The sequence below is a fragment of the Carassius carassius genome, chromosome 22, assembly GCF_963082965.1.
Source record: "Carassius carassius chromosome 22, fCarCar2.1, whole genome shotgun sequence".
NCBI classification, from domain to species: Eukaryota; Metazoa; Chordata; class Actinopteri; order Cypriniformes; family Cyprinidae; genus Carassius; species Carassius carassius.
The window spans coordinates 13979975-14000260 of record NC_081776.1 but is presented as its reverse complement, the minus strand read 5'-3'; the positions used below and the strand labels follow the sequence as shown (position 1 = coordinate 14000260).

General features: G+C 41.0%; 1 protein-coding gene across 2 annotated transcripts in view; it reads right to left on the bottom strand.

Annotated features, from left to right (window-relative positions):
• LOC132099017 (synaptotagmin-1-like) overlaps nt 1-11026 on the bottom strand; it is a 196278-nt gene extending 185252 nt beyond the window's left edge. For both annotated transcript variants that reach the window (XM_059505377.1, XM_059505379.1), the window contains exon 1: nt 10759-11026. The gene's annotated coding sequence lies outside the window, so the exon portion shown is untranslated. The remainder of the gene's footprint in view (nt 1-10758) is intronic.
• Nucleotides 11027-20286: the final 9260 nt, after the last annotated feature.

Below are 20286 nucleotides of genomic sequence, written 5' to 3'. Positions count from 1 at the left end.
GCATCTCATTGAGCCCGTCTGCAGTTTTTGTCCTGTTCAGATGTTTTATGAAGCATAAATTCACACAGTTAAAGTCCATTCTGTTCTTGCTTCAAATTTAGAAATTATACAATCTAATTTTGATTAAAAATTGCTCATGTATGCAGTATGATTGTTTGGATCATGCTTACATTGGCTGTTTCTAACTGAATGGAAAGAGCACAGGTAAAGCCTCAGTTTGTATATATGAAAATGCATTTTATTTGTGTTATTTATTTATTTGATTTGGGGTTTGTTTTAACTTTTATACACATATATATATATATATATATATATACACACACATATATATATATATATATATATATATATATATATATGTGTGTGTTTGTGTGTGTGAGAAAATTGTTTAATGAAATCAGTAACATGAATCATATCCCATTGTGAGTTAAGTGAATCGGACCCACTTTATATTAAGTGGCCTTAACTACTATGTACTTACATTTTAATTAATAATTTAGTACAATGTACTTATTGTGTACATACATGTTTTTACATTGTACTTATATTTAAAAAAAAAACTACATGTAATTACATCTGTATTTAATTTCTGTAATTACATTTATAATTACACTGTTGACCCATACTTTACACCTTAACCCACCCTTAAACTTACCCATACCCCCAACCCTCTCCCTAACCTTACCCCTATCCCACCTCAATAGCAGCAAAAGTGTTTTACAATACAATATGAACACAATAAGTACATTGTACTTATTTTTTTATGTAAGTACATAGTAGTTAAGGCCACCTAATATAAAGTGGGACCAGTGAATCATTACATCCCTATTAATAAAATATGATTACTATTAATAAAATTGTTCGGACAGCAATCAGAATACTGTCATACTGTACATACTGACAATACAATCAACTTTTTTGGATAGAAAAAAAAGGTTGTCAAAACAATAACCAACAGATATCTGTTATTTGTGAAAACTATTTATTTCCATATTCTCTGTTTTGTATTATGTAACGAATGGGGGGGGGGGGGGTACATTTTAATCTACCCATAAAATGTAATTACTGTTCTCTAAAGATCATTAAATTAAACAGAACTGTAAGATCCTTAGTTATTGTAACATGTTTATTTGTAACGTTAATTAATGCATTCTGGGACACATATTTTCCTATAATGGCACATGAGCGACAAGTAATCTGTAGCACAGCAACATTTTTTCTTGCTCTCTTCTTTCCATCCTTAATACAATCATATAACATTCAAAATGTTCTCCAGTCCACCTTTGAGGCAGAGTCTGGCCTTTAGTAATAATGAATCCCCCCTGACTCCGACACACTCATCTTCAAGCAGCGGTGTGGGAGTAGGGGGCCTCAGTGGGGGCATCTATATGGCCATGGGTTTCTCTATAGTAATGTTTGATTTGTGACATATAAAGTGCTAAAATCAGTTACTGCTTGAAGGATGTCATCTTGTAGCAGGAAAACCAGGATCTGGAAAGGTGGAAGGCAATTTTCTTTGTAACCTTCTCATGAGGAAAAAGAAAAATATTCTTCTTTCAACAATAACACCTCTAATTTTCCCAAACGCTTCTGAGATCTTAGGGCAGGAAAGCAGATTGTGAGCAATATTTGTACATTTAATAAATGAAGATGTGGTGACAAATTAAAGGGAAATTCTGCATTGTGGTTTGTGGATTTTCCCTCCATATCTGGGTGGTGACACCTGAAAGACAAAATGATGACTCATGGCCCTGTTTTCACCCAAATGAAATGCTGATGCTTATTAGCTGTGACTTCTGTGAAAGCATTCCATTATTCTTAATTGTCACTAGAGCGTATTCATGCTAAATTATTGTGGCTAAAATTGAAGTGAGACAAGCCATGCGTGAAGAGAATTTTTCAAGCCCTTCTTAAATTGCTGGCTGTCATTGGTTTTAACACTCTCCGTCTTGTTAAAATTAGTGACCTAATTTTACATACAGTGTGACTGCTCTACTTTCTGGTTATGTTAAATGTTTGCAAAGAATTAGAGTAAACCAAGCTTAGCGTTTCTAAATGTAAGTTATTTCTTACTGTTACATAATAATTAATAGCATATTAATATTCCAATACTTTTTTTTTTTTTGGCTGATGACTAATATGTCCAACAAAAATAATAATCGTTATATAATAAACACATATTGCAGACATCCTAAAAAAAAAAAAATACAAATTTCTCGATCAATTCATTAGACCACATAAATTAGATGACATGTTTGAATACAATATTCATCAACCAAAAAAACAAAAACGTCCGCAAACTGAAAGACATACAATTAGACCAAGACAAGGGCATATCACAAAATTACTTTAGTTTACACCTACAGGGTGACTAAAGTGCAAGACGTTTCAGCTCAACACTCAACGTCTGCACTTTGGTCTGTTTTTAAGACACTTTTCACTTTTTTGCACTTTTGTCACCCTGTAGAAGTTAAAGTAATTTTTGTGATAGACCCTTGCCTTGGTCTAACTGCATGTCTTTCATTTTGACATTTTTGTTTTTTTGGTTGATCAAATTTTTCTTGCTTTACAATCCTGAGAATGTACTGGTTATCTTTTTGGAGCGCATACAATATCTTTTTTGAATACAATATATAAATCGTAATTTGAATTAGGCCCATGTTATGTTTGTGGCCAAACTACAGGCAATACCTTGAGGAGGATTTCTGTAAAGCCAAAATGCTTTTCCTCTCTGTTGTGATCAAGTCTGCATTGATCCTGTAATCGTAGTATTATCAGTGTAGGTCCACTGCGATCAAGGCGGCCATGTCCCTCTAAAACCAGACAAAGACAATTAGCCTCTTTCACACAGTAATACCAGTATATTGCCGTAAAATTACCGGAACGACTTTACCGGTAAATTCAAAAATGCACTGTTCACACAGTCAACGACATTCCGTCTTTTTTCCGAAAAAGCACTATTCACACATCCATTCCAAAATACCCATAAATTCTGTGATGTCATTAACCTCTAAACAGCTGCGCTTGTATTTTTGTGTTCAGTATTTCTGTTGGTTTCATTTTTGTTTCAAACTTTAGTATTCATGCAACTGCTTTTGTTACAGAGACATCGTAATAGACGACTGGTTTAAATAATTATACTCACCATTAATAAAACACCCGATGCTGTCGGGAGCTGACCAATTTAGTGAAAATCAGCTTGAAAGGATTAATAGCACAATGAAGTTGCGATTGTAAATTGCAGTCTGTAAGACGCGCGGCATTGCAGAAAAGGCGCGTTCACAAATGTAGCCTATGCTGATCCAAATTCATATCAAATAGTCTATCAGCGCAGATAAACAGTTATACGGTTTAATTAAGTTCAAAATATGTCGCAAAGCACCGGAAAAAGTAATTACCATGAATGTGACAGAGGGAAATAGTAAAAAGATATTTGAATTATTTACTAATAAACTAGTGTTTTCTGAGTCTGTGTCCCAAGGATGAAGTTGCCTGACTCATCATCTCCTCATTAGACATGCCTTCTATATGGATTATGATTATATTGAGATTTTTTTTTTTTTAATTATTTCGTTAAGTAGTAATTTAAAGCTTTCTATAGATATATTTATTATGTCTTTAAGGCATGTATTCGCTGAGTTTCGGTTTATTTTTGTAAGCTCTCCTGTTCAAGACGAGACGGCAGAAAGCATGTTTGTTTTCTTTATTTTATATTTCTTTATTTTATATTATGATCGCGCTGGCACCTATATGTCCCAAAAAAGCGTGCTTTATCTTGCACTCTCCGCACAAAATATTGGATATAGCGCACATTTATCTGGGTTTAACGTTAAAACATCGTTACATGCTTGAACTGTTTTATATCTTTAGATTTTATTTTAGACAATTCTTGATGATTTGAGATGGCTAAACTGATTAAACATAGGCTATGTAAACTCTCTCTCAGTGCTGGCTGCTTTAAAAACAAAACTTATAGGCCTGTTTAACGATCAAAAACTGCTCCAAACATACAAAACTGAACTATTTTAATAGCTGAAACAGTGGTATAAGCTGTTTTGGGAGAATTGGGAAAAAACTAAAACAAGTTGTAAAAAGTCATAATAGGAACAAGAAATAATTCCACTACTACTTTGTTTGTGATGGTCGTTTATTTTTTAGATATTAAGATGCAATGTTTTTTTAGTTTATTGATGACATGACTTTGTCCTGTGAATGCATTGCTCTCGGAGACAGATAACAGTTATTTTATCATACGTTACTGCATCACTAACAGTTTCTCTCAGATGACGACAAATTTCTTCATCCGACCGGATAAGCAGAAGCGCTTTAATTTCACTGTTGCTTCAGTTGGATGACGTTTATTTTATTTTCTTAAACAGTGCGTGAATGCGTCACATTGTTATGATTGGCCCGGAGTAGACGTCTTACGTCACCGCGTTCTGAGCTCGTACGTGCTCATACCGGTAATTTTCCTTCTGCGTTCACACACAGCAGAATTCCGGCAATTTACTGGTAATGTTACAACTTCTCATACCGGTAAATTGCCGGAACGAATTTACCGGTATTTTTGAAATGATTCTGTTCACACATGATCTCTTTACGGCAATTTACCGGTAATTTTCCGGAAAAGTCTGTATGTGTGAAAGGGCTTATTGTGTTGCTTGACCAAGGGCATATAAGTGAACAAAATTGGATAGTAAATTTAACGTGCTGGTTTAGAGCAATTATTAATAATCCAATATAATTAAAAAAGTAAATATTAAATGTATGAAACTAGTATTAAATGAAATGAATTCATGACATTACTACAGGCAGCACAGAATGAGCACAGAGGAGTTTTCATTTGGATGTGTTCTTGTGTTTAAAAGACATCCGAATGAAAAAGACATACATTTTTCAATGTTTAAACTTGACATGTCATCTTGAAAGCATAGTGAGGATTCAAAAACCGCAAGAGATGACACAGAAGTCCAATATTTTTGCCCAATACGTGTTTACAAAATATATTTTAAAATTATCATTAATATGAATGACTCCCAAGTCTATCTCAGATAAACTTGATTGCAACACAGTTTGCTGTGACTTGTAGGCCAGTGATGGGCTTATACTCAATTATATTATTATGTAGAGCATGCATACTGATGTATTTCTCTATGATGTATTTTCAATGGTTACATTACAACAATGTAATGTCTGTGAATTATCATCATTTGGGGACATTTCTTTATATGAATTTCTTTATAATTTATTTAATTAATTAGCATATAAATGTAATTAATTGGATGACACTTTTTAATCAGTTTACAGCCCTAATAAAAATATATATAGATTCCCTGAACTTCTATGAAAACTGGGAATATTACCATGGTTAAATCAAATAATTGTCTGTGTATTGTAATCATTCAGGGCTCAAGGTGAGGCTTCACCACTTGATTGCCCCCTTGTGCACTGATTAAAAAGAAGGACATTACATCACTTCTGTTAACTACGTGCATATGTAACCGACATGGTAACACAGGCATAGCAAACGCTATGGAACAAGATCTGCTCACCACCATCTGTGAGTGTGTGCATGTGTGCATGTGCCAAGGCTGTGTTATGGAGTCAGAAGGCTGGCTACATTCTCCAAGGACCTCTCCTCCGTTGCTTAGCAATATGTGGAACAGTGAGCAGCCCCAATAAGGCAACTGCATCTACTGTATTTCCCTTGTAGAAATGTAGAAAGAATTTAGCAATTTAGCATTCACATGACTAATATATATGATATGCTTTCTATATTTTGAAATATAAAAATCTAAGTTTTGGCTAAATTTAAGAAATAAAGAAGATCATTAACGTTAGTGGTGGACTATGCATGTCACATTTAAGAATAAGCACTGCATATTCATATGCAGTAATCTATTTATGGTACTTGGCATACTATTAACAGACATTATTAACAGATTATTACCTATTAAAACATTTTCTCTGTGTGTGTTTATGCGTGTGTAGATCGATAGACAGACAGACAGACAGACAGACAGACAGATAGATAGATAGATAGATCGACAGATTTCCAACAAGGCCTTTAAAGTGGGTCTATATTATGTTAGGTCAAAGCACTTTGTCAAACATACCGTCTCATGGCTCTTCTACTGACCTTGAGAGTGTTCGTGTTCTCTGATCCATCAAACAATATTTATTCACCAGCATTTCCCATAAGTCATTGCTGCTTGTGATATGTATGACCCCTGCTGCTAGCCTGTACAAACACAGGCCCTTTTCTGTTATTCATCTCGGTCACTGGGTGAAGAATTACTTTCTTACTGTTGGCGTGGTTGCCAAAAAGACACTGCTAGGTTTTAAAACTCAATTCCATAGATATAATGGAAATAAATGGATACTTTCTAATGGATATCAATTATAACACCTCCTATGGCTTAGATTTTAATCTAGTCACCGGAAGCTCGAATGCATAAAAAAGATGAGATCACCTTCAATTTTCCATGGTTGTAATATTTAATGGTTTTGAAACAGTTACTCAAACTCACAGTGTGTCATTTAGATGGTGTCTGTGCCTGCTGTGGTGTAACGCAACAAGAACATATCACTCTGCTATTGCACACATTTATCATGGCTGCCCCAGACTCTTCACGGAGCATGACAGTGATCTGTACACTTCCTTCACCCAGGTATCTGCAGCCAACCAACCAGCTGTCCAAGGTCAAATCCTAATAGAGCTCCTATTTTTATCTTCTGTCTGCTATTACTCCTAACAACAGCATATTGGCCTATTAGCAGGCATGCACATATATGTACAAACGTGGTCACATTTATTTAGAGCTGAAACAACGAATCGATTTAATCGATTAAAATCGATTATTAAAATAGTTGTCAACTAATTTAGTCATCGATTCGTTGCTAAATAACTTTTATTTGCCATAAGCGGCTCATTTCGTGCATATTTCAAATCTGCGGTGACCAAAGTGTGGCAGTAATGAGCCACCGGAGGTTTTACTCAGCCAGTACAGCAGGAGAAGTAGCGAATAGCCAATAGCTGGCCTCGTTTTATGTCACGTGCTTCCCGAACAGCGTCTCTGCAGCATTCAGCAGGATGTGGGAGTACTTTACTTTGAGCCTTCAAAAAAGAAGAGTAACCTGTAAACTCTGCACTACTGAACTGTTTAAGGGGACGTTCACATATCGCGTCTTTTGCGCGCTCAAGTTCGTTATTTCCAACACCGCACCGCATCGAGTTAAAACATTTCAACTTTTCAGAATGCAGCAAGCGCACCGCGGGTCATGTGACAAGAACTAACCAATCAGCTTCATCCTTTCCCGTAACAACGTTAAAAGTGAAGTGAAGTGACATTCAGCCAAGTACGGTGACCCATACTCAGAATTTGTGCTCTGCATTTAACCCATCCGAAGTGCACACACACAGAGCAGTGAACACACACACACACACTGTGAGCACACACCCGGAGCAGTGGGCAACCATTTATGCTGCGGCGCCCGGGGAGCAGTTGGGGGTTCGATGCCTTGCTCAAGGGCACCTAAGTCGTGGTATTGAAGGTGGAGAGAGAACTGTACATGCACTCCCCCCACCCACAATTCCTGCCGGCCCGGGACTCGAACTCACAACCTTTCGATTGGGAGTCCGACTCTCTAACCATTAGGCCACGACTTCCCCGTAAAAGCTCAGTCAAGATGAAAGGAACAGCTGATCATAGTTGTATATGGATTTCCATTTTGAAATAAATTTAGTAGCAGAGCTACTGCAAGCGATTTTTTGAGCTGCAAATCCATTTATCCTTTGCTGAAATTTCCGCGTCTTCAAGGAGAGGGCACGTCATGGTTGCTTAGCAAAGGCAGACGCCTCAGGCGCGCTTCTGCCCGAGTGCTTGGGAAAGGAGGAGAAAGCGGCGCGCCTAGCGTTTTCCACGCGTTTTTAGGCGTGATATGTGAACGGCCCCTAAGACTTTCATTTGTGCAGATTCTCGAGTACAATGTTGTTTGCAAATGTTTAGTCGTAAAAGCTGATAACATTGCTTTTTAACAGTTAACATTTAAAGCTTTACAAACATGTTCTGTGATCAGTTTGTCGTTTACCAGTTCAAAATTCAGTCGTGCAGCCTAATTATGACTGAATGAGAGAGGTAAATGTTTAAAGATATTTGAAATGCACTTTTTTTCTAAGTATTCACTGCTCTTTTTCACACAGCAGGTTTTTTGTGTGTGTCCAATTTTTTTTTCTGGACAACCTTCTGATGGATTTTACTTTAAATTGTGAGTTCCATTCAGGTTTCATGCCATTGGCACTTTTTTCGAAGGATTGTTTACAATTTCACAGCAAAAGCTATAAAGCTGTTTTCCAGTAAATAATAAAATACAATGCACTGCAATTTTATTCTGTTTTATCCTTATTCTTCGTGAAAATATGTTCTGAAAGATTCCTTAAGCTTTGTCCGGGATGTTAAACTACTTTAGGGGCTCTAAGGACTGCCATGGTGAAAACATTATTTGATATCTCCTTGTGAAATTTGCTAGAGTATGGGTCAGTGTTTTGATTGCAGAAGAGTTCGACAAAGGATTACTAACACAATAAAACAACTCCAGGTATATTTTTAATGAGGATATGACAATGCAAAATGGTTAAAATCTCTTAAAATCTATGCTGAAGGATAAAGACCATTTATTAATAATTTACTTGGGGAAAAAATGGAAAAAACTAAAATATAAGCACATAAAACGATTAATCGTAAAAATAATCCACAGATTAATCGATTATCAAAATAATCGTTAGTTGCAGCCCTACATTTATTTCTCCACCTTCAATTTTTAAACACACAAGGGAATTGTGTAGGCGAATGACGAAAGAAAATCATCCAGGTGACTGATTCTAATCTCACAGGCTGACATTAAAGACTTCCAGAGATACCGTGCTGAGCATAAGCAACAGAAGAAGGGATGGTTAACTGCCATTCCGTAATAGCACATTTCGGAATTACCGGGCTTGTATCTCACCTCATTAATAGATATTTAACAACGCTGATAATGAACAATGTTGCCCTTGGCAACTGCAGGAGGTGTGACATTTGGGCCAACATCTGCCATCCCATATTGCCCTGAAAGGTAAACTCCACATGCCGTGTTGCTGTCGTTGTCCAGAAACCTCTCGTGGGGCTATATTAGATCTAAGACCGTTGGGAAAATGGAAGAAAATTATAGATGGGATGGGACTTAAAGTAACAGCTAATTTCCTTTGTAGACCAATTTAAATTCACATTTTATTCCGTCATCACAAGAAATCCACACAACAAAAAAATAAAACAACTATTATAATAAAAATAATATTTAAGAAATTCATAGAGGTCCGTGGTTATCCTTTTTATTTAAAACAAATAAATTAAAATAAATATATACATTTGTGACAAAGTATACAAAGTTGTTTTGTTTTTTTATTTACTTTGTTTTCAGATTTGGTGTGCAGACTTATTGATGACTTGAGTCAACGCACCAACTGATCCTGAATAATGTTTTATACAGAACGTTTTGATAGTAAAATGTAAATAAAGCAGTGCTGGTAAGTTCATAAGAACCATAGTTTACCATGGCATGTGCACTACCTGCATCTTAATGTGAAGTTGTGGTCTATTTTGATGAGTTTTTCAAGATAGTCTTATGGTATCACTTAGTAACTGTTTGACCACAGCTCCTCTTGCACCAATGTATTCCAGAGGAGGATCTGCACAACTGAATTGGATAAGCCCGAGGCTATAGCCAAGCAATCCCTGCTCCTCGCTCTCACCAGGCGTGCATAGCAACCGCTGTTCTGCCCAACAGAGATATGAGGTAATGACAGGCGCATTTGTTGGTGTGGGCAGCAGCTAGCCACAATGGACCAAGTCCTTCATAACATAATGGCTATTAGATATTTCAGCTTGTTATGCAATCCATGCTTAATCCCTCAACTGCAAACAAAAGGAGAGCTTGAGTTGAGAAGGAAAGTACGGTTATTAATAACAATCTTGAGATTCATATTCAGGGACGACAAAAGGCAAACATACTTTTCTTTGGCTGCCACTCTACATTGAATGAGACAGCACCGATCTCCAAATATACGCTGGTAGTCGTGATTCCCAGGGCAGAACAAATATTGGTTTCGAGGGAAGAAAGCAGCTCTTTTACTGTGGGGATTATCTGCCTTTCTGAAATATTCCTCCACTGGAATACTTTACAACTATCCACCAACAAAGATAAACCCATCACAAATGAAGGGTAAAGGGAGAAAAGACGAAGAGAGTGTTTATCAGATACAGAGAACTGTGCTGGGATTAGTTTCCCTGGGATGAATACAGCATCTAAGCTTTCATCTCCCTTCCCTTCCAACCTCAGCCGTCCACCCGCACACACACTCCAACACACAAACCTACATGTAAGAAAATAAATCTCCAATCTCCCGCTACAAATGTGTGAATCATTTTCCCCTACTTGGATAAGCAGATCTCAGCTAAGCGTGGCAGTAGATGATGGGTTTCTCACAGGAACCATCCAACCAGTAAACTACCACCTTCCCCGGCTGGCCAGAAAGAAGAAGGAACTGTGCCAAAAGCAGCACTGGCATGAAAACAAACGCCACGCTGTAGGGGCGGGCATTTATGATGGCACGCTCTACTCGGACCCAGTATATTCTCTTTCAGAATCGCATCCAATATGAAACAAAACCAACAACATCCGAACACCTGCAACTTCAGAAAGGGAAATATGAGTGCCTACCTTTATGTAGTGTGCTGTTATCTCCTGCTTCAGCTGGAAGGAAGTGAAGTACAGATCATATGCAAGAGAGAGGGAGTCACAGAGAGATGGAGAGGAGGAGTCTTGTCTGGTAGAGGTGGAGAGAGCAGGAGAGAGAGAGAGACAGCTGCTGTTGTCTCTATTCTCTGCTGAGCCTGCAGGGAGTAGTGTGCATGGTAATGTGCTATCCCTGTTAAAAACCAGATTGTTCGTGCATCCAATCCAGAATTAGAGAGAGGGAGGGAGAGAGAAACGGACTCTTGTCTGTTAACCATGCGCCGTCACAAGGCACTTCCTTCGGAATCCCTCCAGTTAGAGTGGCACAGCATCACTAGGTCCTTGACTGTGATTGGCTACTGTGGACGATGATGCAGTCAGCTGGTGATGGTTCTGGCAGTAGTCAACTAAGATGACCCTCTCAGCTAGTATTAGAATCCTCACACATCCTAACCAAAGGGTTCAAGGATAGCAAACAAAAACATTTACGAAACACTCCTTGGAGCATGTGCATGCTCTTCAGGAGGTTGGAAGCTGGATGGTGTATATGGCAAGTCCTAGCATGGTGACTTGTAGACGTTCGTGCACATATGAAGACAAACAATTCTCATAAGAACATCTAGGTGTAGAGGTTGTGATTTCCCCAAAGAGAGCTCCATCAATAGCAAGGGTTTCTCATTGTCGATGAATTCTGGTTAACGTGACCTCCCATCGTGAAGGAAGAAGCTTGTAGAGTGTCTATTATTTGGTCTGATATTCATTAATTTCTAAATGGCCTGAATCTGGACTGCGGATATAGCTAATAGTAGTTCCCTGCGGGTCGCCTGATGTCTCTTATGTGGACCCCACTGTTGCTGTGCTCAGAGTTCGACAATTTCACAGTGAAATGCCTCCACTTCAAAAGGCCAGCATTCTGCATAAGAACAAAGATATAAAGAGTGAGAAGGGTAAATGACTCATCTCTTTTGTTGAAAATTAAATGTCAGATGGGTTATGCTTGCAAGTGGTGGTTGTGAAAAATCTTAAAATGCTGCAATTAAAATATAACTGCAATAAAGAAATTACAAATTATTAAAGAAGTTTGAAAGACAGTTTAAAGGAAAGTTGCCTAGTCAATTACAGAGGTGATGATGAGGTGTTTAATGTAATATATATATATATATATATATATATATATCAGCATCCATAAATGTGCACAAATCTGTTGTTCTTAAGTTCATAGTGGCCTCTTGGACAGCACTTCTAAACAATGTTCAGTGTTCAGTCAAACAACGGGTCATGAATAATGTAATTCCCAGATCTGCTGTTATTGTATTAATCTTACTCAATACTCACACACACTATTGCCATGACGTCTTTCCCAAAATCATCTTTCTCTTAACATGATGTCCAAAGTGACATTGTCCAACTGTCACATCTATGATACAAGAAATAGCACCAAGTCTGAATTATTTTTTTATTTTATTTTTGTGCCATTTCACACCGATTCAATTCTGTGCTTCATTTCTTTCCTTCTAGAAATCGAAGCTAGAAATGAATGGATGCGAAGTGACATAACACGTTGATCCTCTATGTGTTCTGGTGAATCACCATGGAAACCCTCTTGTATTTAACCCTCTTCAATGACAGGGAGTGGTCAGGAAGGGAAAGTGTTAATTGCATGGGTTCTTCAGGGTCTTTGGTAACTTTATGGTAATGGTAACTTTATAACCCCATATGAACAACTGAATGGTTAATGTTTTTCTCCGTCTGCATTCTGCTGTGACTGCACCTACCACTGTTTCTTGTTTGCTGTTCTGCAAATGGCCTCATCAAAGAGTGATCAGCAAGTTATTTCTTGTGTCTACATACCAACTCTTACCTTGAGATACCCTGACTCACACACATCTAGACCTTCAAAGCAAGCAGTAGTTGCATTTTTTTTATGAGAAAACATTTTCATACACAAACACTATTCTTCTTTGAAAGCAACTAAAATGGAAGATCATGCATTATTGATGCAGTTCTAGGTAATTTAATGTGCACTTAAACTGACTGGAATATTAATTATAGTCATCATGTTTTATTTTGAATTGGTATGCAGTGTGCTGCAATGTCAGCTCTTCCTTTCTGATCTCTTAGAAGCATTTCTGAAAATTAGAGGATTTGTGAGCTCCTTTTCACTGAAAGTGACCAGGATTTGGTGCAGCAAGCAGGGATGTCATTGATGCTCTTGTTAGCAACTCTATCCTTATATTTCTGCTATCTAGGGCTAGGAACTGAGACAGATTTCCAAATTAATTTCAATTATGATTCACAAGCTCCCAATTTGATTAGACTCATATGTCAATATGATTTGATTGGATTTAATTCAGATTACTTTGGGTACATTTCAGTTATAACAGCCATTCGCTTACATATATGACTGGTCTTGCTTGCAAGAAGTTGTTGTGAAACACGAAATCCTACAATTTCATGACTTAAATATAATAGTACAAATAAGAGTATGACAAATGAACGCCATATATTTCTGAATTAATTAAGAGAACTGGATCAGATGTTCATGGATCAGACTAAACTGGTCATGATGTACTGTATGTTCACAATTTCACAATCTCACATTCACAGAGTATAACATCAATCTTAAGATCGGAAAATAATATTTTTACCTAATTGTATTGGAACCTTGAGGCCTACCTTCTTACACGATTTAGCAAAGTATGACAAAATGAAAGAATAACATTAATCAGTAAAAATGTGAAGTAAAAATGTGTTCCTTGATCACTGCTGGAGATGGAACAACATGCCCAACGACTAATCAGAATTGTCAAGCTATCGTTCTGATTTAAACTGTGTTTAATGGTTAGGGTTGGAGTTAGGAATGGCTTGGAAACGTTGCTCCAGTAAAAACATACTGATCCAAGAGTATGTCGCCAAATCTAACCCTCAAATCTGATTAGCTAATAGCTAATTAACCAAGAAAACGTGATCTGTTCCATAATCTAAAGTGCAATACTTTACTGTAACATGTAGAGACAGTAAATGCAGATGAGTGCACACAACAAAGGTGAAAGAAGTACAAGATATGGGTTTGATTCCATTGAGGACAGACGGTTTCTCGGCAGCAGCTGATTGGCTTTGTTTCAGCAGGCTGGCTGCTTTACACTCTGAACAGCAGAGACACCAGCTGTACCCTCCCCAGTGTCCTTCAGAAATAGCCCTTACCCAGCAGAAGCCTGGCCTCTGCCCAGCCTTCCCAGCAAACCAAGGCATAATGTTGGCCCAGTGTTAGCAGTACCAAGACCTGAGCGCTCCCCCTGTGGGCTGTAGATTTGTATCAAGCGTTGACCCGTTGCTAGCTTCATTAGCCTGACCTCGCCCTCAGAATTCCCATCAATCGCTGGCCCAACATTGGTCAAATGTCAGTCTCAATGACACGGATGGCTGTCATAAAACAACTCACTGACATCACCACAAAAAAATATTGTGTTCATGCACACTTTGTAATCATACACCGCGACTCTAGAAATCAAAGTGACATTATTAATTATGCGGTGGCAAAAAAATAATTACATACTAATAAAAGATTAATGGAGAGACTTCGACCATCTGCAGCACTAGATTGTCCCTCAGCCTGCCGGGCAATAAAATATGCACAGAACTGTTTTTACATGTAGCCATTAGTAGCCAATCAGTTTAGTGCAGCAAACACTAATGAAATCGTAATATATAAAAAGAGATATAGAGATTTCAAATGGCTCTAGGGGTTGGACACAACAATGTTTGTAAAATATTTTACCACAATTAATTATTGCAGCCTCCAACCTTTTTAAATTAGACTCATATTCTATCTACTGTATCTATTCTATCACTGTTTCTGACAGTTACTCTAGAGATTTTGAAGAAGGGAATCTGCTTCTCACTTATCTCTTCAAAACTGCCCAAAGTGGTTGATAATACTCAAGTCAGGTGATTTATCTGGACAAGGCTGAAATTTAAGCTCATCTTGGAATCTCTAAATTAAAATTTTAACAACCGCAGCCAACTGATATTGGTTTTGTGAAACTCTCTTATTTTGTGTGGAAACTGGATCTTCAGGGTGAATGTTGAGGTTTGCGGTCACATTCCTGCAGTAGTTCTGTGTTGCCTGAACACAATTCTTTTTAGTGCTCGACAGACCCTTTCATCTGCTTTCAGTTTTTACCCACTTCACACATCCTTCTTCACTAACATGTCTTGCCATGCTTTGTGTATGCAGTCATAATTGAGAAGACTGTTGTTCTTAAAACACCAAACAACTGGGCTATTATAGTTACAAACGCCCCTTCTAAACAGGCTTCCATGATTTTTTTTGCACAATTTATATTAACCCCTATAATAACGGGGTGTTCACATTATTTTATCCAACTCCTGCATATGGCATGTGTATGTATGGTTTGAGTAATGTTTGGGCACAGGTTTGTCACAACTATCTCCACTCTGAATGAGATCCAGCGTGGAAGAAGACAGGATCTAATAAAGAGAAGAGCACACAACTCAAACACAGACAAAAATAAAAACTGTCAAGCTAACTTCTAGGATTTTACTCAAGTAATTCCACAAGCGAGACTTTAGGTTTATTCATATAACCAGGCTAACACCTCCGTAATGTGTCAAATCTGTCATTCGCCACCGAGAATTTAATGATACGCTTCTCCCTGTCTGCATAAGAGTGAGTCATGCGGGGAGGCCCCTGCTCGCCCCCAGGGCCCACGTGCATCTCTCATTTGGTGGTTTACAGATCACTGGCGTTCCTCACCAAAGGCTTGGCCACCCGCCTGTCATGCCTGATGGATGGCGTGGCATCTTTACCACTGAATGGGTAAGATAGAGACACAAGAGAGCAAGATGGGAGAATCTGCATTCTAAAGGAATAATTCACCTAAATATTAAGATTCTATCATCATTTACTCACCTTGTTGTTTTTTCAAAATCTAATTCTATTCTTTCTTACTTGGAAACTAAATACATTTGGGATAATATATTAGTTGCAATATTTTCAATATGTGAATAAGGACCAAAATGACAGAAAAAAATGTCATTGAATTTTTTGGTTAACTGTTCCTTTAAGGGAAATAGATAAATAGGAAAAAATTATGAGAAAGAGCGAATGAGGCAATTGAGAGTGAGGAGGAGAGACCCTTGTGCTGTAACTTCAATGTGGCTGATTCGTTCTGCAGGCTAAGTTAGATTGCAGAGAGTGCGTGGGCTGCCATCAGTTTGCCTGCCTGTCAGAGCCCGGTGACAAGGCCAGGTCTGCCTGAACAACACAAGAAAAGAAAAGACGAACAGAGAAGAAACACACTTTTATGAATCTTCCTGGAAATGAGTCTTTTGGGGGGGGTCTGGACCATTTCCCCTGTCACGGTTTTACCCTCATGGTTAACATGCAGCTGATCACAAAGTCCAGCCAATCAAAACCAAGACAGAGGTGGCAACAGAACCATCTTCATGCATCATGTATGAACCAGCAGCGTGTTTTTCTCAAATGCAACCCAACAATTGTAAATTTGCCATATCTCCTATAACACATGCAAAAGATTTCAGACACTTTTTCTGTGTTGCTACCAGTCAAACATTTGGACCCTGTGATGTCAGTGATCTTTGTACAATTGCACTGAAAATATAATAACTGTTCCAGTAATCTGACGACTAATTTCTAAGGACTGGAAGCTCTTTCGTTCTTAGTATAGGAGGCTCTTTCGTTTTAGCATCTGTCTAATTTGATAACATTTCTTTCTGGAACATACTTTAGATAATCATGATTTTCAACTTCACAGTCTTAGTGATTGACTAGAACTCTTTGACAGCAAATGTCAGAGCGTACTGGCTTTGTATATGCTCCAAACGGTTAGAGCTCTGTTCACTATTATAATTTATATGGAACTTTTTCTGGCAACTTCTTAAACTGGCAAATTGCTGCAGCAGCATCTTAGAAGCACTGTAGAGTTATTCTGGTGCAGCTTCACAAAACTGACAGAGTGATTGGAGAAAATGGAAAAAGTACTAAACCAAGAATGGAGAAATTAAAGAAATATAAAATTGGTGTAAAGAAAATGTGTCTTTTATGGGCTAACAAATAAGAAAGGTTGAATAAATCAGATGTTATAGCATCTACTAATCACATGACAATAAGGAAAAGGCTATAAAACAAACTAGCGAGTAGATGAGTTTACTTGTCTGGCATCATATTGAGAACCTATGAAGTCTCATCTAGCCACTTGTTAGCAACTGCATTTTTCAAGACATGTAAAGGTTAAAATATCTGAAGTGAACTATTACTTATGTATTTTATGCTGTAGAATAAAACATGAAAATAACTTGAGCATGTGTTAACCACAAACTTTATTTAGGCAATTAACCAAAAACAAAACAAAAAAATTATAATTTCAAGACAATGGCACCAGAAATTAAAAAAAAATGCAAACACATTTCCAAGTTTTTGGGCTCATTACTGCAGCACTCTATTTAAATGAGCCTTTTTGTACTCCTTTAGCCCCGACAAAGGCCCATGTGCCAAAACGCATCAGCACATACAAGACAGCCTCGGGTCCAATCTTTTGATTCTTGATTTCTCGATTCTACAAGTGTTTCTGGTCTTGTATGCAAAAAGCACTTTAATGCATGCCTTCTAAATGGAAACATGCTGTTACACTTAACCAGTACCTGTGAAAGCTTCTCGTGATTTTCAAATAGTTTTAAAGATGCTATCAGACATCAAACCCAGCACAATGCTAAATACGTTCATCAAACAAAGTAAAGAAAAAATTTCTAAATCAAATAATCATGATGTACTGCAGAGGTCCAACAACATGTTATATTATTAATATGACAGCATGAACAGGATAATTGGCTATTTCGGCTTCTAAACAGTTCTTGAATTTGTCACAGTGTCTGGGTTGTGTTCCCTGGGTTTCCACTAGGTGTCCTCAGTTCCCACAGTGTTTATCATTTATCACTTCCTATCTCCTTATTTGGTCACCTTCCTCCTTGTTTAGTTAATTGATTGTTCCCCACCTGTCTCCTGTTTCCCCATCATCCTTTTGTGTATTTATACCCGGTCTGTCTGAGTCTGTGTTACGGAGTCCTTGTTTAATGTTAAATGTTAATTCATGTCCGTCAATGCCTTGCCTTGCCTTGCCTTGCCTTGCCTTGCCTTGCCTTGCCTTGCCTTGCCTTGCCTTGCCTTGCCTTGTTTATTTTATGTTTGGATTTACCGGTTTTGACCCTGCCTGGACTGTGTATTCTCTTTGGATTACCCCTTATTAAAGAAATACTCGCAATTGGTTCTCTCTCCTGTGTTTTCCATAACACCGAACGTGACAGAAGGACTCCGTCACTACAAGAGCCAGCGGTATGTCGGCTTATGTCTCCTCCCCAGCCACAGTGCGGGAGAGGAGTGGATTTGAAGGAACTCGCCTGGTGGTTTTCCGGAGAACCAGAGGAGGTCGCCGAGGAGGGAGTGGTCGAGAGGATACTCAGCACCGCTCTCAACCAGGGCCGCCCTTCGACCCGGGGCTCGTGTGGGATGGATTAGAGCCACCGTCTCACCATGGCGGACGGAGAGGAGAGAGGAAGCGCACGTCCGCCACAGTGGCCTCACTGCCCATGATGGCCGCTAGTCCAGCGCCACGAGGCAGGATGGACGCCAACACAGCACCACAACCCAAGGCGATCACGAGTCCAGCGCCACGGTGCAAGATGGCCGCCAGCTCAGCGCCAACGCCCAAGAGGGCCGCTGACTCATTCTTGGACTATTTCGCTACGCTGTCCAAGATCCTAGAGATTCCCAAGACGGTTGACGTCATGGCTGCTGAGCCAGCGCCACAGCACAAGATGGCCGCCAGCCCAGAGCCACAGCACAAGATGGCCACCAGCCCAGAGCCACAGCACAAGATGGCCGCCAGCCCAGCGCCACAGCACAAGATGGCCGCCAGCCCAGCGCCACAGCACAAGATGGCCGCCAGCCCAGCGCCACAGCACAAGATGGCCGCCAGCCCAGCGCCACAGCACAAGATGGCCGCCAGCCCAGCGCCACAGCACAAGATGGCCGCCAGCTTGCAACCACAGCACAAGATGGCCGACTCAACGCCTGAGTCTCCAGACAGGGTGTCACCGACTCGCCAAAATAGAGGGCGGAGGAGGAGGAGACAGGCGTCTACCGTTCCTCAAAGCCCAGGGGACGTTCCCGAGGCGGTGCCCGATGCTGTTCCGGAGGCCGAGGCGGTGCCCGATGCTGTTCCGGAGGCCGAGGCGGTGCCCGATGCCGAGGCGGTGCACGATGCTGTTCCGGAGGCCGAGGCGGTGCACGATGCTGTTCCGGAGGCCGAGGCGGTGCACGATGCTGTTCCGGAGGCCGAGGCGGTGCACGATGCCGAGGCGGTGCCCGATGCTGTTCCGGAGGCCGAGGCGGTGCCCGATGCTGTGTTCCGGAGGCCGAGGCGGTGCCCGATGCTGTTCCGGAGGCCGAGGCGGTGCCCGATGCTGTTCCGGAGGCCGAGGCGGTGCACGATGCTGTTCCGGAGGCCGAGGCGGTGCCCGATGCTGTTCCGGAGGCCGAGGCGGTGCCCGATGCTGTTCCGGAGGCCGAGGCGGTGCCCGGTGCTGTTCCGGAGGCCGAGGCGGTGCCCGGTGCTGTTCCGGAGGCCGAGGCGGTGCCCGGTGCTGTTCCGGAGGCCGAGGCGGTGCCCGGTGCTGTTCCGGAGGCCGAGGCGGTGCCCGGTGCTGTTCCGGAGGCCGAGGCGGTGCCCGATGCCGAGGCGGTGCCCGATGCTGTTCCGGAGGCCGAGGCGGTGCCCGATGCTGTTCCGGAGGCCGAGGCGGGGCCCGATGCTGTTCCGGAGGCCGAGGCGGTGCCCGATGCTGTTCCGGAGGCCGAGGCGGGGCCCGATGCTGTTCCGGAGGCCGAGGCGGGGCCCGATGCTGTTCCGGAGGCCGAGGCGGGGCCCGATGCTGTTCCGGAGGCCGAGGCGGGGCCCGATGCCGAGGCGGTGCCCGATGCTGTTCCGGAGGCCGAGGCGGTGCCCGATGCCGAGGTGGAGGCCATTCCCGATGCGGTGTCCGAGGCCGCTCCCGATGCGGTGTCCGAGGCCGCTCCCGATGCGGTGCCCGAGGCCGCTCCCGAGGCCAACACCGAGGCAGTGCCCGAGTCAGTTCCAGAGGCGGTGCCCGAAGCCGAGGCGTCTCAAGTCTCCACAGGCAGTCCAGAGTCGAGTCAGGTTCCAGTTGACCCTCCAGAGGCGAGTCAGGGGCCAGTGAACTCTCCAGAGTCGAGTCAGGTGCCAGTGACCTCTCCAGAGTCAGGGCCAGTCACCGTTGAACTTTCAGAGTTAAGTCAAGTCACTGGGTGGTCTGCTGCTCCGCCCTGTTGGACTCCGGCATCGACCACAGGGGCGTGGTGGTCATCTGCTCCACCCTGGAGGACTCTGGCCTTGACCACAAGGGTGTGGTGGTCTTCCGCTCCGCCCTGGGGGGCTTCCGCTCTGACCACACGGA